This window comes from Paroedura picta, chromosome 1, assembly GCF_049243985.1.
Source record: "Paroedura picta isolate Pp20150507F chromosome 1, Ppicta_v3.0, whole genome shotgun sequence".
Taxonomy (NCBI): Eukaryota; Metazoa; Chordata; class Lepidosauria; order Squamata; family Gekkonidae; genus Paroedura; species Paroedura picta.
The window spans coordinates 183,937,655-183,955,602 of record NC_135369.1 but is presented as its reverse complement, the minus strand read 5'-3'; the positions used below and the strand labels follow the sequence as shown (position 1 = coordinate 183,955,602).

The following is a 17,948-nucleotide window of genomic DNA, read 5'->3' as shown; positions in this document are numbered from 1 at the left end:
TGCAATGATTCCCACAGTATGCAGTGGGTACGTTTCTGCAATGGACCATGCAGGGCATGGATCAGATGGTGCTTCAGGCTGGCTTAATTACCTGTGCCCCAGGAGATGAAATAAAGATGGCCACATGTATTTCACTTCAACTGTTGTAACTAGAGAGGCTTCATGATGCACATGTTCAGCTGGGTTTGCCAAGTCCCTCATGGGAACTAGTGAGGGGTGGATGAACTTATTGGGAGCAGCAGGGAGTCTCACCTGACATCCATTAACATGCCCACATGACCCAGAAGTGATGCTCCCACATCCAGTATGTTGGGGTGATGCTCTGGCGTTTGGACAAAAGCTCTATGGTAAATTAGGCTTCTACTAGAGCATTACTCCAATGTCCTTGATATAGTGGTGCCATCTCATGGTCTGGTGGGCACTGAGGTAGACATGTTGCTACCAGCCAGGTGATCGGGGGTGAGGAGGTCGGCCCTGCCACCAGGGGTGGAGGTCTGGCAATCCTATTTCTGGAAGCAATAATAGTAAACTGGGTAAAACCAGCTTTTCCACCAATGAAAAAGGAAGGAATGGTTATCAGAATGAGAATCAGGTTTATTGTTCAGCCATAGGCCTTTACAAAGTGCAAAAGGACAATTATAAACAATAAAAGCAGGTCACTAGATAATAGCATATGCCCTGGAGAAGGAAAGATACTTGGAAAGTTATAAAGTAAAGTAGCGCACAAAAATTTTGCATGGAATCAACTCATAATCATGAGCTGAACCTGCTCATGAGATTATGAGCTGAACCTGCTCATAACTCCTAGCATTCCGACTCCTGACTTAAAAATCCATCACACAATTCTGAAGGTCATCCTAGCAATCTTGAGGGCTTAGATTTAGCGATAGCCTATACCCTTTATTGTAGAAGCCTTGAAAACATAGCTGGGGAGGGGAACCTTGAACTGAATTCTTCCTCTTCTCAACGTTCATAACTGTATGGATACATCTTTAACAAATGTAAACAACACCATGTTCTTGGCCATGTTCAAAACTTGTCCACATTGAGGACTGCATTGCCCATAGCAAAAGTGTCATCATAGAACTGAAGATCTAAGATCTGGGTTGGATGGTGCGCACCTAAGAATGCTCAAAGAACTTTCTGGTGAGCTTGCAAAACTCTTGTCCATCATCTTTAGGACTTCTTGGAGGACTGGAGAGGTGCCAGAAGACTGGGGAAAAGTAAATGTTATCCCAATCTTCAAAAAAGAGAGATGTCCCAGGAAACTTCAGCCCAGTGAGTCTGAACTCAGCTGCAGGAAAGATAATAGAGCAGATTTTAAAGGGGTGATCTGCAACCATCTGAAGAACAATATGTTGATCAAGGGAAGGCAGCACAGTTTTGTTTCCAATGTGTCCAGCCAGACCACACCGGTTTCCTTCTGACTGGCATCTTGTTACTTGGATGTGATACCTCTGCTAATACAGCCCAAGACTACATTCACTTTCTTTACCATATTTCAACTTTCCAGAGAGGCCATTTCCACCAGATGATCTGACTTCTGTCCCATGGTGGGCTGATGTAATCCCAGGGAATCTCCAGCTGCTACCTGGAGGTTGGCAAGTGTCGTTTCAGGGTGTACTTTTACAAGAGTCAAAGATTTTGGAGGTATAAGGTTTTGAGACTTAATGCTCCTTTCGTCTGATAGGGTTGCATGATAAATGCCCTAAATCTCCCCACCCTTTTCTTTTACTGTATTTCCTTTTGTCTGGGTGGGTTGGTAATTGACTTTGTCTTTCCCCCCCCCCTCCCCTTCTCTTTCCTCCCTTCATTTATTTCCCCGGCTTCTGGTTGTAGCATCTTCTCCCTGGAGTCTCAGGTTGAGAAGTTTTCCCTTTTGTGAAGCCATGACAGGTGCCTAATTGAATGATGAATGTCCCTTTATTACTCTGTAATTGAACTGCCAGCTTTTTGATTGGTTTGTATAGATGCTGCGTTCCTCATCAAGCACTGCAGGAGGGTTGGGGGCCGGCAGCCCGGGCCCCCGTACTCCATCTGTCGAATCCCATCTATCCCCTATTGGCTTTGGCAGGGGGAAGGGATGGGACAGGCGGAAGAAGTTTTGGGGTGGGTAGGGAGGAAGGGAAATCATAATAAATTATGCAAATTCAGCCTCGTCCTGACAGCGAACGCATCGTCTTGTCCCCATGCGTGATGGTGGCAAACACATGGAGACTGTTTTTGGGGGGTGTAGCAGTTGCCTGGCGTGACAAGCCCTGGATGAAGATTAATGGCCCTCACCTGACTGACAGGGAATGGGACGGTGGGGCTGAGAGGGCCATTCATCATACTCTGACAGGTGTCATTCAATCCGACGGCAGCCCGCCGATTGCTCTTCGAGCAGTTCCATTTTTCTGCCGGTTAAGCAAGGAATTTAATAACATCCCCAGAATTAAAACTCAGCCTTTGTAGCGGGCCTGACAGCTGAAAATAAGAAAATCAATTCTTCCCATGTTAGACCCCGGTTAACTGACTGGGGGGCCTTGACGTCGACTTCAGATGGAATTTCAAGTAAGGGGCTGTTTTGGAAATACATGCGTTGATCGAAATGCGCTTGGTAGACCGGGCAGCGTGGTTGTTATTATCGCCGGGGGGATCCGAGACGCGACCCTTCATGCTCCATGTCGTTGTCATGTTTGTCCACACCAAAGGAGATCTCGTGGCCATGGGGGCCTTTTAAAAACCTTCCTTTATAGCTGGTCTTTAACCCCAATGGGGATCCAAAGCAACTTAAACCATTCTCCACCTCTGCCATGTTTTCTCACAGCCGCCCTGTGAAGTAGGTCAGGCTGAGAGTACGGAACTGTCCCAAGCTCATCCAGTGAGCTTCCATGGCGCATTGATTCAATCACATGTATTTGGTGTTCATATATATTGTAATGGTCAATTGTATATATTATTGCAACCACTCTTTCAATGTCTGTCTGATTTTTAGGGCTCCCAGCCTCCAGGTGGTGGCTGGAGATCTGCCGATATTACAATTGATATTGACATCAGTTCCCCTGGAGAAAATGGCCACTTTTGAAGGTTGTGACATGACACCCCATTGAAGTCCCTCCCCTCCCCTCCCCTCTCCAAACCCTCCCCTTGTCAGGCTCCACCCCCACCCCCAAAAATCCAGGTATTTTGCAACTGAGACCTGACAATCCTATTTATTCAGCTAGTTCATGATTCTAATAATGTTCCTTCCTTCCTTCCTTCCTTCCTTCCTTCCTTCCTTCCTTCCTTCCTTCCTTCCTTCCTTCCTTCCTTCCTTCCTTCCTTCCTTCCTTCCTTCCTTCCAAAGACTGGTCGGTTTCCTTCCTTCCTTCCTTCCTTCCTTCCTTCCTTCCTTCCTTCCTTCCTTCCTTCCTTCCTTCCTTCCTTCCTTCCTTCCTTCCAAAGACTGGTTGGTTTCCTCCCTCCCTCCCTCCCTCCCTCCCTCCCTCCCTCCCTCCCTCCCTTCCTTCCTTCCTTCCTTCCTTCCTTCCTAAGACTGGTCGGTTTCCTTCCTTCCTTCCTTCCTTCCTTCCTTCCTTCCTTCCTTCCTTCCTTCCTTCCTTCCTTCCTTCCCTCACAAGTAGCCCCCCTCCCCGCACTTCCAAATTTCAGAGGGTCTTTAATTCAGAGTCTTTTGCACTCTAAAGCAGTTTCTTCCAATACAGCAAAAAACATACAGCCCTATTTCAGAAACAGGCATGGGGTATGGACTTTGGCAGGAATTTTGAGCTTCAGTCTTAGCTGTTGATAGAATAATGTGCACTGAAGTCTGAGCTAGTGGTTGCTGTCCCACCACAGAATGTAAGGCCTGACCAGCTGTTGACAACTTATCCCAAAAGTATGGTGTGAAGTGACCAATTTGTTGGTTAATGCATCTGGCCAAAAACAGTTGTTGTGACCCGTCTAAAGCTGATTGAAGCCTCTGAAAAAAAGAACAATATCATAGTTCTAGAAATAGGAAAATGGTTTATAATTCAGAGTTCATTGGTTGTTCCTTGATGATAGGAGAGTGAGGTTCCCCAGCTTTCTTGACTTTATGGACACCTCTGAAATTCTGATGCAGAGTAATGGGCACAAGCACAAAATGGATGTCAAAGTAGATCAAACCAACCACAAAATGGATGCCAAAAGAAGTGAAGCCAACCACAAAATGTCTGCCAAAGAAGGCGGAGCCAAACAATGTCAGGAACCAAAGTCAAGCGTAAGCCTTTGAACTCTTCAACATTTCAGGCAGAAGCTTTGTTCAGCAGGAAGTCTTTTCAGATGAACATGTCGAGGCCCATTCTGCACTGGCAGTGCTACTCTGGGCTACCATCGGTTCTTTATGACTGGGCAATTAGCCCCACCTCTTCCCAAGTCCAGAAAAGGGAAGATTTTCCCCACTGAACCCAGTCCACCCTGGAGTATTGCCTCCATACAAGGCAGCTGCGGTGGAGAGGTCCCACTATGCTTTTCGGTGTAGGATGGGTATTTACAATGCAATCCCACTTTTGTGAAAAAAATTTAAATGTCCCATTCTCTATCCCTTCCAGGATGCTGTAGGTGGGGGAGGAGCGAGGCTGGGAAGGCCCAACTCTTGCCCTTCCACATGGCCTGGCTTGGTGTCCAGGGCAAAAAAAGGAACACAGAAATATCCACATTCCCTTGCCGTGGGTCAATGGAAGGCCTGATTTGGGCCAGGACCAGGCCAGAGCTGGGCCAGCATTGATGTCATGTGGAATGGGGACCTGCCCCACTATCAGATGAGTGCCAGCCCACCCTTTAATCCTTGTGTAGAAAAAAGCTGTTGAGTATTTTCTTGCTTGCACATAGCTTACCTTCAGTCTCAGTTTTAAAAAAATCTGCAGACTCAGTCAGATCTCCAATGATGAGTCAGAAGTCCATCTGGCTCTTCCCCCTTGGCAGGTGCCAGGAGCAGTGCAGTTGAGCCCCATGATGCCCACAGGCACCATGCTGGGGACTTCTACAGTACAGCCTCTTTTACACTATTGGACAAGCAACACACAGGAACACTGAGGAGCCTCAGGAACTTCACTGCTTGAATAGCTCTACTTGAACACTAAGTAGGGCTGTCCACAGTTAAATGGTAGACCAACAAGGAAGCCATGGGTGGAAGGCTGTGTGGAGGACGGTCATGCCACACCAACTCTGCTCATGTTTTGCCTGGAATGCACCATGGATGGGGTCATAAGTCACTTGCAAGGTAAAGGCACATTCTTTCCTTCTTCTTGGAAACCTGGGAGAAGCTTCAAATACAGTTTACAGTTCTACAGGATCTTTCTTTCCAAACTGAGAAGGCTCTGTTGAACTCTCAGTAAGTAGATTTGCTGATGAAGAAAATCTTTTTATTGAAGAACGTAGTGGACAGAGCACAAGGTGTTCCTTGCTAGAGCTAAAGGGCCAGCTTACAAACCATAACTTTAATGTTTCCCTGAGACCCCTCCCCCCACTTGCGCTGAACAAAGTAATAGGCATGAAAGTTTTCCAGGCAAGGTTTCTTGCCTGGAACCTAGGCAACAAAGGCATTCCTAACCTATACATATACAAGGTGAGAGCAATTAAAAAAAAACACTCTGGGAAAAAGAGATCTGTCTCCACCCTCTTACAGTCTTAAAGGTAAAGGTATCCCCTGTGCAAGCACCGAGTCATATCTGACCCTTGGGGTGATGCCCTCTAGAGTTTTCATGGCAAACTCAATACGGGGTGGTTTGCCAGTGCCTTCCCCAGTCATTACCATTTGCCCCCCAGCAAGCTGGGTACTCATTTTACCGACCTCGGAAGGATGAAAGGCTGAGTCAACCTTGAGCCGGCTGCTGGGATTGAACTCCCAGCCTCATGGACAGAGCTTTCAGACTGCATGTCTGCTGCCTTTCCACTCTGCGCCACCAGAGGCGCAGTCTTACTCTCTGTTAAAAGATTGTTCCTCTAAATTGAAGTTTTCTGTTGAAAACACTGAAATTGATGTCCCTTGAAAAAGCCACACGGCGAAACGTGTTGGGATCTATTTAATGTTCTGGACATTAAAGAACCAACTGAAATTGTTTGAAGCCTCCTTAGAAGTCTTCTTATTATACTGTAACATTTGGTACACCATACTGGTATCCCGGTGCCGTATAACTTGCTTTGTGTCTGGGCCTTCACTGGGTCCTACCCCTCCTATTTCATTTTCGAACTTAAGGGTGACTCTGTGGCATTATCCCCCATTGAAGTCCCTTCCCTTCTCAAGCTTTGCACTCCTCAGGCTCCCCCAAATATCCAGCTCTAGTGGGAGCTGGAGAGCTTGTGGGATTGTGACTGATTTCCAGATGGCAGAGGTCAAGAGGAGAGAAATGGCTGCTATAGAAGGGAGACTTTCTGGCAAGAGCCAGTTTGGTGTAGTGGTTAGGAGTGCGGACTTCTAATCTGGCAAGCCAGGTTCGATTCTGCACTCCCCCACATGCAGCCAGCTGGGTGACCTTGGGCTCGCCATGGCACTGATAGAGCTGTTCTGACTGAGCAGTGATATCAGGGCTCTCTCAGCCTCACCTCCCTCACAGGGTGTCTGTTGTGGGGAGAGGAATGGGAAGGTGACTGTAAGCTGCTTTGAGACTCCTTTGAGTAAAGAAAAACAACATAGAAGAACCAAGTCTTCAGCCCCACGGAATAACTTGGGACTTACTTCCTTAGTGTTTTCAACTGCATCAGATTCCATTGAACGTGCAGCTGCAACCGAGTCTTGTTTTATGGCAATATGAAATGAAATGAAATGTGTGTGTGTGCGTGTGTGTAGCGTTTGGTGTGGTGTCTTGATTTTCTGCATGCTGTCATTATGAATGTAGAGCGGGGGGAAACCAGCTACCGCTGCCCATCTTTTTTCATGTCATCACATTCTAATCTGATGACAAACAGTTGGCCAGAGATTTGAATATACGACTATGGTGAGCACAATTTATGTCCTCAGCAGGAGCCGATGATTTGTAAGGATTACATTGTGGACTCCCAAGGAACCCAATCCCGAATCCTTCCCGATAAAGTTGGTTCCAGTGACCACGGAACTATTTCTTGAGGGAAAGCGGAGGATTGAAGATTTACATGGATTCAGCAACATGTTTCATGACTCCAGTCTGTTTACTGTGCAAAGGGAGAGGCCTTTTATGTTGCCAAGTTAAGCCCAGATATTTTTTTTATTTTTTTAAATATGTTCACGCGAGCAGATCTGTAGGGAGTGAAAAGGAAAGTTCCAAACAGATTAGTGAGTTAAAGAGAACGGATCAGTGAATTTAAGAATATAAAGTGTCCCTTTAAATCAGGGGTCCGCAACATGAATAATAATAATAATAATAATAATAATAATAATAATAATAATAAGAAGAAGAAGAAGAAGAAGAAGAAGAAGAAGAAGAAGAAGAACAACAACAACAACAACAACAACAACAACAGTTGGTTTTTATATGGCGCTTTCCCTACCCGAAGGAGGCTCAAAGCGGCTTACAGTCACCTTCCCTTCCTCTCCCCACAACAGACACCTTGTGAGATAGGTGAGGCTGAGAGAGCCCTGATATTACTGAAGAAGAGGAAGTTGGTTCTTATATGCTGCTTTTCTCTACCAAAGGAGTCTCAAAGTGGTTTACATTTGCCTTCCCTTTCCTCTCCCCACAACAGAAACAATGTGAGGGAAGTGAGGCTGAGAGAGCCCTGGGTCCATTCTGCACACATAGGATAATGTACTTTTAATGTGCTTTGGCAGCTGGATTTTCCCGTGCAGAACAGGAGAATCTACTTCTAAAGTGCATTGAAAGTGTATTATCTATTGCGTGCAGAATAGGCCCTGATATCACTGCTCGGTCAGAACAGCTTTATCATTGCCATAGTAAGCCCAAGGTCACCCATCTGGTTGCATGTAAGGGAGCGCAGATTCAAACCCGGCTTGCCAGATTAGAAGTTTGCACTCCTAACCACTACACCAAGCTGGCTCTCACCCTGTGGGTGCCAAGGTATCTGTCAGTGCTTTTCCTGGTGCCAGCCCAGTGTTGTTTTGGAAGCAGGTAGGTAGGGCGCAAGAGCCTCTTGTGGCGCAGAGTGGTAAGGCAGCAGTCTGAAAGCTTTGCCCATGGGGCTGAGAGTTCAATCCCAGCAGCCGGCTCAAGGTTGACTCAGCCTTCCATCCTTCCGAGGTCGGTAAAATGAGTCCCAGCTTGCTGGGGGGTAAACGGTGACTGGGGAAGGCACTGGCAAACCACCCCATATTGAGTCTGCCATGAAAACACTGGAGGGCATCACCCCAAGGGTCAGACATGATTCGGTGCTTGCACAGGGGATACCTTTACCTTTACCTTTAGGTAGGTCTCAGGTGATCTGATGGGCCATCAAACTGAAATAATGTCATTTCAGGGGTAGCTGCCACCACATGGCCAATGTTCTGCATTCCCAATGTATTTGTATGAATTATCCCCTTTTCCCATGTACTTGGACTATTTCTGTGTCTATTTCTCCACCTCCCATGGCAGCCAAAGGTGCCCATGGCCGTCCAATGGTTGAGGACTCCTGCTCAAACTTTTGGAAATACCGCATGTTGGATCTCTCATGGAGTACGATTTCTCGATGAAACTCTCCTCAGCATCCCATTCAGAAATCTTTCTCTGCTCAGCTATTAGGTTGCTTAGGTCAGCCTGTCTCTCAAGGCTTTCAGTTGTGCATATAGCATTTCTAAGCTTTTGAAAAGTGCAGTCCATCACAGAAGTGTTTATCATGTTGGACTAGGATCTCAAAGACGCAGGTCTGACCTGTCACTCTTCCATCGAAGCTAGCATCATATGCTTGCAGCCGATATTCCAAATAAGCAGACTTCAATGAAGAAAATCTCTTTATTCAGGAACAAATTACACAGGACTACTCCTTCTTGCTAAAACTGAAGCATGCCTACATAAGCACCCCTATGTCTGGCAGTCTTCAAGCAAAGGTTGTATACACATTTTTCTTGGATGCTTTAGGATGCTTAGGGCTGATCCTGCGTTGAGCAGGGGGTTGGACTAGATGGCCTGTATGGCCCCTTCCAACTCTATGATTCTAGGTCTCCAAAGCACACTTCAACCCCCTGATTCCAAATTCAGGATCAAAACCTCCTGATGACACCCCTCCTGTTTCTTCTCACACTTCCCTAAAACAAAACTGTCTCCCAGATATAGCATCCCTGCCTGGGCTCCAAGGACACAGATATAACCTAAACTCAGGTACCAACAGATATATTACCTGCCCCTTCTGAGAGAAGGACAGAGGCAGCAAATACCAACTCCACATGCCCCAAACCCACATGGTGTAATGGCAAGAACATGTAGATACATTGGGAGATATAGGGTCTTGACAGTAACCTATTGCACAATAGGGTTTCCATGCTCGAATTGGGGGCAGGGAATTCCTTATCCCTGGATCTTGCCCCTACTGCTGATCTGCTGGATACCGGGGAGACTTACCAGGACCAGGAAAGAGGCCCAGGTTACATTGCTGGGACTGTGGTGACGCCAATTCCGACATGTACTGGAAATGACATCATCATGTTAGCGATGTCTGGGCAACACTCTGGTATTTGGGCAACAACTCTATGGTAGAAGTCAATTTCACCATAGAGTTTTTGCCCAAATGTCAAAACACTACTGAGCCATCCCAATATGATCATGTCAATTCTGCCAGGTGCCAGAAGTGACATTCCCATGTTGATGGCAACATAGCCTTGGCAATCAGCAGTTAAGCCTGAAGAGTCACTGAGGTTTGTTTATGGCTCTGAAGAGCTGAACATTTTTGCAGCCTGGATGAGCTGCTGAAACCTGAGAGAGCTCTGGTGTAATTCCATAATAAACTTACTACTAGTAGTACTACTACTAAAGGAAGCTGAATCCAGAGTGTGGCTGGAAGCTGATCTGGACATTAACTGCTGTTACTTCCTGAGACTGGACCAAGAAGCAAGGACAGGTAGAGGGCTGGTGAAAATGCTAACTGAGCCCGTGCACTGGAAGCACAAAATACTAATGGAATTCAGAGGGGCTTGCAGAACCTATAGGCTTGCTGGCTAAATTAGGAATCTCAGACTATTTTACCCCTCTTCCAAGTGACCAATTGAAACAACTGCCCTGGTGATATGGCAATCGATGGTAGGGCTGGGGTGGTGAGGAGTGGTGTGTGGGGGTTGTTGGGAGAATTAGGAGGTTTTTTTTCCTCAGAGGGTATGTGGGACACAAACCTGCTCTGGAGCTACCTGGTCAGGGCCCCCCTCCCTCCCTTCCTCCTTTGTAATCACACATACACATATACACAGACTCCCTATCCTTCCCCCTAACATCCTTCTTGGTTCCTCCCCACTTCTTCCCTCACAAACACACAGAGAGACATACAGAGACTCCCTTCCCTTTCCCCCCCCCATTTCCACTTACCTGTTGGTCTCCCTCCTACTTGCTTCCTCCCCCCTCCCTCCCTCACAAACAGAGAGACTCCCTCTCCTTCCCCCTCCCATTTCCCCCTTTATCTGTTGGTTTCTCTCCCTCCCAAGCAAACACACAAACACTCCTTTTCTCCCTCCCCCTCCTGCTTACCTGCTTCTCCACTGCAGCCTCAGTACCTGCAGGTTGCAGGGTGGCTGCCTATGCCCCAGGGGCCGGTGTTTCTTCCGGCTGGGCCCTTCTGGCGCGCTTCGTGGGTGAAACTAAGGACGTCACATCCGTCTACATTTCCGTTACACAAGGCCTGCCACAAGATGTGTCCCACATAAATAAATTTGCAGTGGAGGCATCTGGTCTTGTTAATGTCTGAAGCATTGGATTTAAAGCGAGTGTGAACAGAAGGGGCTCCAGTGAGTGACTCCAGAAGCAGGCAGCAATTTTTAAAGGGACATGTGCAAAGCAGACTAATGTTGTGCAATATGTTGCCTAAGTGAATTTATGATGTTTAAGGATTGCTCCAGCTAACGAGAGGTATGGAAAGATAGTTTGAGACCTATCTCATGGAAAAATAATTCTGCTTTTTAAAAAGCTGTTTACTAAGAAGCTTTCTGAGGATGGAAGCATTTGTGGAGGGAGCATTTGAAAGAGTAGATGGACATTGTTTCTACGCTGAAAAGTGCTGGAGAGGTCTTTAGTAATGAAGTTATTACCTCTGCTACAGTGCTATTTTTGCAAGTAGTTATCAAGCTTTGGAAATTGTGCAAGATTGTAGTCTTGAATTTGTGCTGACCTTCTTGCATGATGATGAGCTATTAAGGAAATGTGTCTTGGAAAGCAGAATTGTCCCTGCATCTATTCTAGAGGTGAAGCAGAGGATGGATGGTTTTCTCAGACACAGAGAGATGTTTTTCCTGTGGTAGAACTGACTTTTTTTTTGTAATTAAAAGCCAATAGGTTTCAGAAGATACCAAAAGGCAGTTTTAAACAAAGGGATTCTGAGAACAGAGTCAACCCCTCACCCAAAAGACATAAGAAGGAAGAGTTTTGGACTTGCATGGCTTCTGAAGAACAGTCTAATTCTGGATTCAGGATCTGAACTGTGTCTCTTCAGTAGATCATGTCAGAAACCGCCATGTATTTCTGTTCTGATTTAGTAGTTTGCCATGCCTAGGCCTAGCTGATACCCAAGGATGAATTCCCTTAATAGTTCTCCGAGCACACTAGATGCCCTAACATTCCTCACCTCCCGCAACCCTCCCTTGTCTGTTTAGTCTCCTTCCTCCCCATTGTTTTCTCACCTATGATTGTTATCAAGACGTTGTGACTTCCTTGACATGGTAGCTGTTTTATGTTCCCAGGAAGCAGGGCTCCTCCCCTGCGCCCTATATGTGGTCACCTGTAATCTGTACGTTATTTCTAACTATACATTAAGTGTAGTAACTTGCTTTTCTCTAATAAAGAAACTGCTCAGGGACGCCCGAGACAACCAGCAGAAGCTTGGGAAGACAATACGCATCCCCAGATTTGGGGGGGGGGGCTGCAACTGAAAGGAGCTTCCATGACAGGCAGCCTGGAGCCCACAGAAGCCAAATCACCTGGACAGCACTGCAATTCCCGGTGAAGGAGCCCAAGTCAACTTGGACACCATGGAATCTAGCAGGGAGGGGCCGAGAGCAGAATGGAGGCTTTGTGCCTGGACTACAAAGTGCATAAAATCCTTGACTCTAGATGGCACCATGGGAAGTTGCATTACCTTGTGGACTGGAAAGTATTCTCTATGGGTCACAAGGTGTGGGTTGGGGCTGACCATGGTGTGGAAGTTCCACGCAGCTCATCCACAAAAACCCATGTTGCCTTGTCTCAACAGTAGGAAGCTTATGTGGGAGGGGCTTTGTGGGAGCAGAATGTCAGAAACCCCCATGTATTTCTGTCATGATTTAGTAGTTTGTATTCCTGTTCTGATTTAGTAGTTTGCCAAGCATTGGCCTAGCTGATACCCAAGGAAGAATTTTCTTTGCAGTTCTCTGAGCAAACTCGATGCCCTAACATTCCTCACCTCCCTCTCCCCTCCCATGTCCATTTGGTCTACTTTTCTCCCCACACCCGGTTGTTTTCCTACCCATGGTTGTTATCAAGATGTTGTGACTTCCTTGACATGGTATCTGTTTTATATTCCCAGGAAGGGGGGGCATCTCACCTTCACCCTATACATGGTTGCCTTTATTCTGTCCATTAGTTCTAACTATGCCTTAAGTATAGTAATTTGCTTTGCTCTAATAAAGAAACTTATATTTGCTTTTCTTGGAGTGAACGAAGAATCTCACAGACCAGAGCAGTTCAAGGAACAGTATCAATGTAATGATAATGTGTCTCTGTGCCAAGCCAATGGGGATGCCTTGAATGTGCAAGGGAGAGGCATGGTTTACCTCAGGCTGAAAGCTACAAATGGAGAGAATTTGGGGATGTATTTAAAAGATGCCCTGCTTGTTCCTGAGATCCAAGATAATTTGATTTCATGTAGGAGAATTGTAAATGGTGGCGGGACTGTAATAATGAAAAAGAATTCCTGCACCATTTTGATTGAGGGCTGCAATAGAAAAATTCCCCTAGAGGCAGAAGGCAACTTTTTTGTCTCTAAGAAAATGAAGGCAGGCCAGGTGTTTGCAGTGAGGAGAAGTTTCAAACAGAAAAATTATCAAGGTGGCCAAGGAGTTCCCCGAGGCCAAGCACCCCCTAGTGACAAGGAGTTCCCCAGAGGCCAAGGGCCCCCTAGTGGCAAGGAGTTCCACAGAGGCCAAGGGCCCCCTAGTGGCAAGGAGTTCCACAGAGGCCAAGGGCCCCCTAGTGGCAAGGAGTTCTACAGAGGCCAAGGGCCCTCTAGTGGCAAGGTGACTAATTGCAGTCATGGGAAATGCTTGTAGAGATGGCATGCTGCTCTAGCACACAGGCCATATGACTCTGCAAAGAGACTTCTCAAGGACTGTGATGTGGCGGTCATTGCATGCATGGCTAACAGCAGGAGACGTGAGATCTGTGTAATGGCAAACGGAAAGTTATCATGGAAACCAGTTGCCTAAGAACTGAGAAGTGATGGATATGGTCCACTATGATTTCATGGGGCCCGTAGAAACTGGCAGCAGTGGCGACCATTATGTTATGTCTTTAATAGATGCAGCCAGCAGATTTGCCAAGGCGTATTTTCTAAAATTCAAAGATGAAGCTTTGGAGAAGTTTAAAGTCTATCTGGCCTATATAAAGAACAAGTTCTCTAGCTCAGTAAAGACTGTTCACAGACAAAGGGACGGAATTTGCAATAAGCAACAAGAGATTTTTTGGAGAAAGAGGGCATTAGCCATAACAGATCCGTAACATACAGTCCACAGCAGAATGGTCTAGCCGCGAGATTCAATAGGACTCTTCTAGCAGCTACTAACTGCCTGCTGAGGAAGGCCAATCTGGCTGAACTTTGCTGGACTGAAGCCTGGAATATAGCTGCCTAATTGTATAATAGGACCCAGTGCAGGCTCCTTTTGACTAAAAGGCCAGGACTGAGAAACTTTGGTGCCAGAGCATTTGTCCACATTCCCAAAGAGAAGAGAAAGAGAAAACTAAGTCCCAGAGTTGAGTTGGGAATACTAGTGGGAGATGCTGAAGGCCCAAAAGGCTACAGGATTATGAATCCCAAAATTCATGTAGTAAAGATCTGGCGAAAGATCTATGCGATCTGAAGAGAAACCAGAGTATGGATAGATGCATTTAATAACAAATTAGAGAACATCCAATCTTTCTTTTTCAGAAATCTGCTCGGAGTCCCAAACTGTGTGGCCAATCATACACTTGTAGCAGAACTTGGCCAACAGAGTCTAGAAGCCTGGGCTTGGTCTCAGTCCTTTAAATACTGGTTAAAAATTCATTTCCATGCTCAAATGGGTAGTTTGTTAATTAACCTTTTGAGTGACCCTTATTCTTTCAGCTGGTTGGGCAAAATGTCAAAAAAACTTCAAATTATGGGTCTGGACATCTCATCCCTTAGCATGCAAGATGAAAGGATGATACTAAAGTTAATATCACAGAGACTAGGAGATCAGGATACACAGATACTGGGTGCCTCTAACAACAGTGTATGTTCTCCCCGCTTCTGGGATATTCCATTATCTTACAAATCCATGCCCATGTATCTCCAAATTTTGGAGACACACCAGTTAAGAAGAGCATTTCTAGTAGCTCGCTTAAACATCTTTCCTTCAAATGTCACCCGAGGTAGATTTTTGAAGATCCCTCCTCAGGAGAAATACTGTTTACATGGATGTAGTGTCCCTGACACGTTGCGCCATATACTTCTGGTGTGTCCTAAGTTTGAAGTATTTTGTCGCCCGTTAGCTAATTATCTGAAGAAATTGAAATTCAGCTGTGTTAATGAGAAACACTGGATTAAAATGATACTAAATGTGAGGGACATAGCAACTATTATAAAAGTAGCAAAGTTTTTACTGGCAATTTTAAATGAAAGTCTTTTACGATAGATTTTACATCTGAAACTGTTTGAAATCTTCATTTTATGCTTTGCAATTTTATGCCAATAAAGGTACTCTGATTCTGATTCAGTAGTAAAGATCTGCAGTGTTGTGCACATAGACAAAAAGAACATGCTGTGTCTGCCCAGTCCACCTCAGCACTCATCCAACTGTGGAGCTAATTTCTGCTTCTGGATTACATCAGTGCCAACCCAGGGCAATCCCAGGCCTGGCACAACTCAGTCAGCCCATGGCAAGGGAACATGTTCCCTTTTTCGCCATGGGCCTTATCAGGGCTCATGTTAGGCCTCACCATGGACCTCATCAGAGCGTATGTTGAGCCTGGCCCATCTGGAAGGGGAAGAATTGGGCTGTCCTGACCTGGTTTCTCTCCCCACCCCCTGCGCACAGTATCACATTCCTAAACATATAAAGAGATGCCCCCAGACAGCTCCACCGTGATTTAGAGCACATCAGAGCCACCTGGGAATTTCTTTTTATTTTTTAGGAACGTGGTATTATGTCATGACACAGCACTTGTTGATTAAAAAAAAATAAAAAAACAGCCCAACCTGTCCAATGGCACAGTGGAACCTCCCTGTCCTTGCTGCGTCATGTGGGAGCTCCAATCCAGGCTGGATGGGGTGCAGCAGGCCATATGTCCCCCAGGTGGGAGTAGGAAGACTGCCCCAAACCAGGAACCCAGCAGCAGCACAATTCAATGCCTCCCATGCGTAAAGGTACCCATGAGGCAGAAAGGTCACCATGATCCAGCTCTGCAGACCAGTGGTGATGCAGGTGAGGTTGCAGAAGAATTACTTCTGCAGTAAAGATATGTTCCAGCCCTACACCCAGATAAGCCCTCACTTTCGGAAGGGGAAGAGATGCCAACTCCAGGGCAGGGGACTTCCACCCAAGAAGAGGAGGCAACACTCTGAAATTAAGAGACGAGATGAAGGAACAGATGCTGAACCTGAGGATGCATGCTCAGAAGGGGAAATCATGCGCTCAACCCCAGAGGTTTCACCCAGGGGTTCAAGCAGGAGCAACAAAGGAATTATGCCAATAAGATATCAGGTGAATTCCGTAAGAAGCAAAACTTTCCCCCAAGATAAGTCTGATTGGGATCTATTGCTGAAGCAGAACAAACATGAACAGTCTCAATTTGTATTGTCCAATGAAAGTCACGTACTGTTCCGCTGTCAAAGCAAGAATACTGCAAAGGACCTGATAGCGAAACTGAATCACAAGATTAAGCTTGTGGCTACACAATAAATGTTAAAATGTGCTGTGATTACAACCTTCTGATTGCTCATATAGTTATTAGGGATTGGCTGAGCCTCTTGTGGCACAGAGTGGTAAGGCAGCAGACATGCAGTCTGAAAGCTCTGCCCATGAGGCTGGGAGTTCAATCCCAGCAGCCGGCTCAAGGTTGACTCAGCCTTCCATCCTTCCGAGGTCGGTAAAATGAGTACCCAGCTTACTGAGAGGTAAACGGTAATGACTGGGGAAGGCACTGGCAAACCACCCCGTATTGAGTCTGCCATGAAAACGCTAGAGGGCATCACCCCAAGGGTCAGACATGACTCGGTGCTTGCACAGGGGATACCTTTATCTTTACCTATGTCCAGGATAAAACTCTATAGTTCAAATCTGCAGAGACATACTGGATACAACCTGGAAGTAATATCGAATCAGTTACTAGAAGGAGCAAAATCCCTGCAGAATAGGGACATACACACCCCTAAACAGGAATTTACAAAACAGCAATTTGGGGGATGTGGGGAAGCCCCACCTCACTTTTACTATTTAGACAACAAACTCTGTGTGCTCTTTTAATAATTGGGTAGTAGTAGACCAGTTTTTTTAATAGTTGGAAAAATTCATCCTCCCTGAATAACAACAACAACAACAACGACAACAACAACAATAATACTTGCTGCTATTCTTTCCCTTCCCTTCCTTTAACTGTCAGAAGCACAGAATACTTGTTAGATAACATTTTGATTTAGATCTCTCACCTTTGTGACTGTGCAGAACCGCTCCGTAATTTATAATCGGAGAAGGCTGGGCTTCGGGGACCCCAGATTGATCGGCTTTTTAGAACATTCACCTTTCAGACCTATCCAGAACGGGAGCATTTTAATCCTCGGGGGCTTGTAAATTTCTAGAGTCAACCTTCTTTGTCTCTCGCCTGCTGAGGCAAGCTTTATGATCCTTCTTATGTCATCTCCTGGAAGGTGCAAGGGACTCCGACACCTCGCCTTCCGTGCCAGTAAGAAGGCTCCAAGATCCGCGTTGGCGCTAATAAGGATCTTGAGAATTGACCTGAGCGAAGAAATATTTTGTTTTCTGTCTGCGTGCTGTGATCTTCAGAATATCAAGCAGCCGAAATGCTTTGGATCTTGGGCGAAGCTTAGCTTAAACGTGACTTTTTCAGTAACCTTCCATCAGTGTAAAAGTCTCCGGGTGGATTAAGCTGCGCGTGCAGGAAAGCAAATGTCAAGTCCCAGTAAGGGCTTCTCTATTAAGGCTTTTCTCCCCCCGAAAGCCGCTTTCCCCTGCATAGAGCTGTATCTTTATGAAGTCTGAAGCTTAAGCATTTAAGCTTGCATGGTCTTCAAGGCCCCAATGGCAAGTGAAAGTGGTGATTGGGTTTATGAGAGCAGGTATGGGACTAGAAGGGCTTCTGGCACTCATTCCATGGGTTGGTTTTGTTTAGTTGTGAGTGGCATTCGTTTTGCTTGTTTATTATAAATATAAGTGGGTTTATTGACATGCTTCTAACTCACCTTTCCTCATGGCTCAAGGACATAAGAATAAGAGTCAAAAGAGTTTCCCGTTAAACCCCCAAATATTATGTGTACGTCAAGCACCTTGATTGGATGGTTGGCTGGCTCCAACATCTTTCTACTGGTACTTAACCTCTCTTAGGTTGTGGGTTACAAGTAGGTGAAGATTAGGGATGGTCACAAACCAGAATATTCCGGATTCGGTTTAGGAT

The 17,948-nt window shown here is 45.9% G+C and overlaps 1 long non-coding RNA gene across 1 annotated transcript in view; it reads right to left on the bottom strand.

Annotated features, from left to right (window-relative positions):
- The window catches only part of LOC143826202 (uncharacterized), a 66,730-nt gene extending 55,580 nt beyond the window's left edge, over window positions 1-11,150 (bottom strand). Inside the window, exon 1 of the long non-coding RNA XR_013227031.1 lies at window positions 10,584-11,150. This is a non-coding gene — a long non-coding RNA (uncharacterized LOC143826202). The remainder of the gene's footprint in view (window positions 1-10,583) is intronic.
- Between the last annotated feature and the right edge of the window lie 6,798 nt (window positions 11,151-17,948).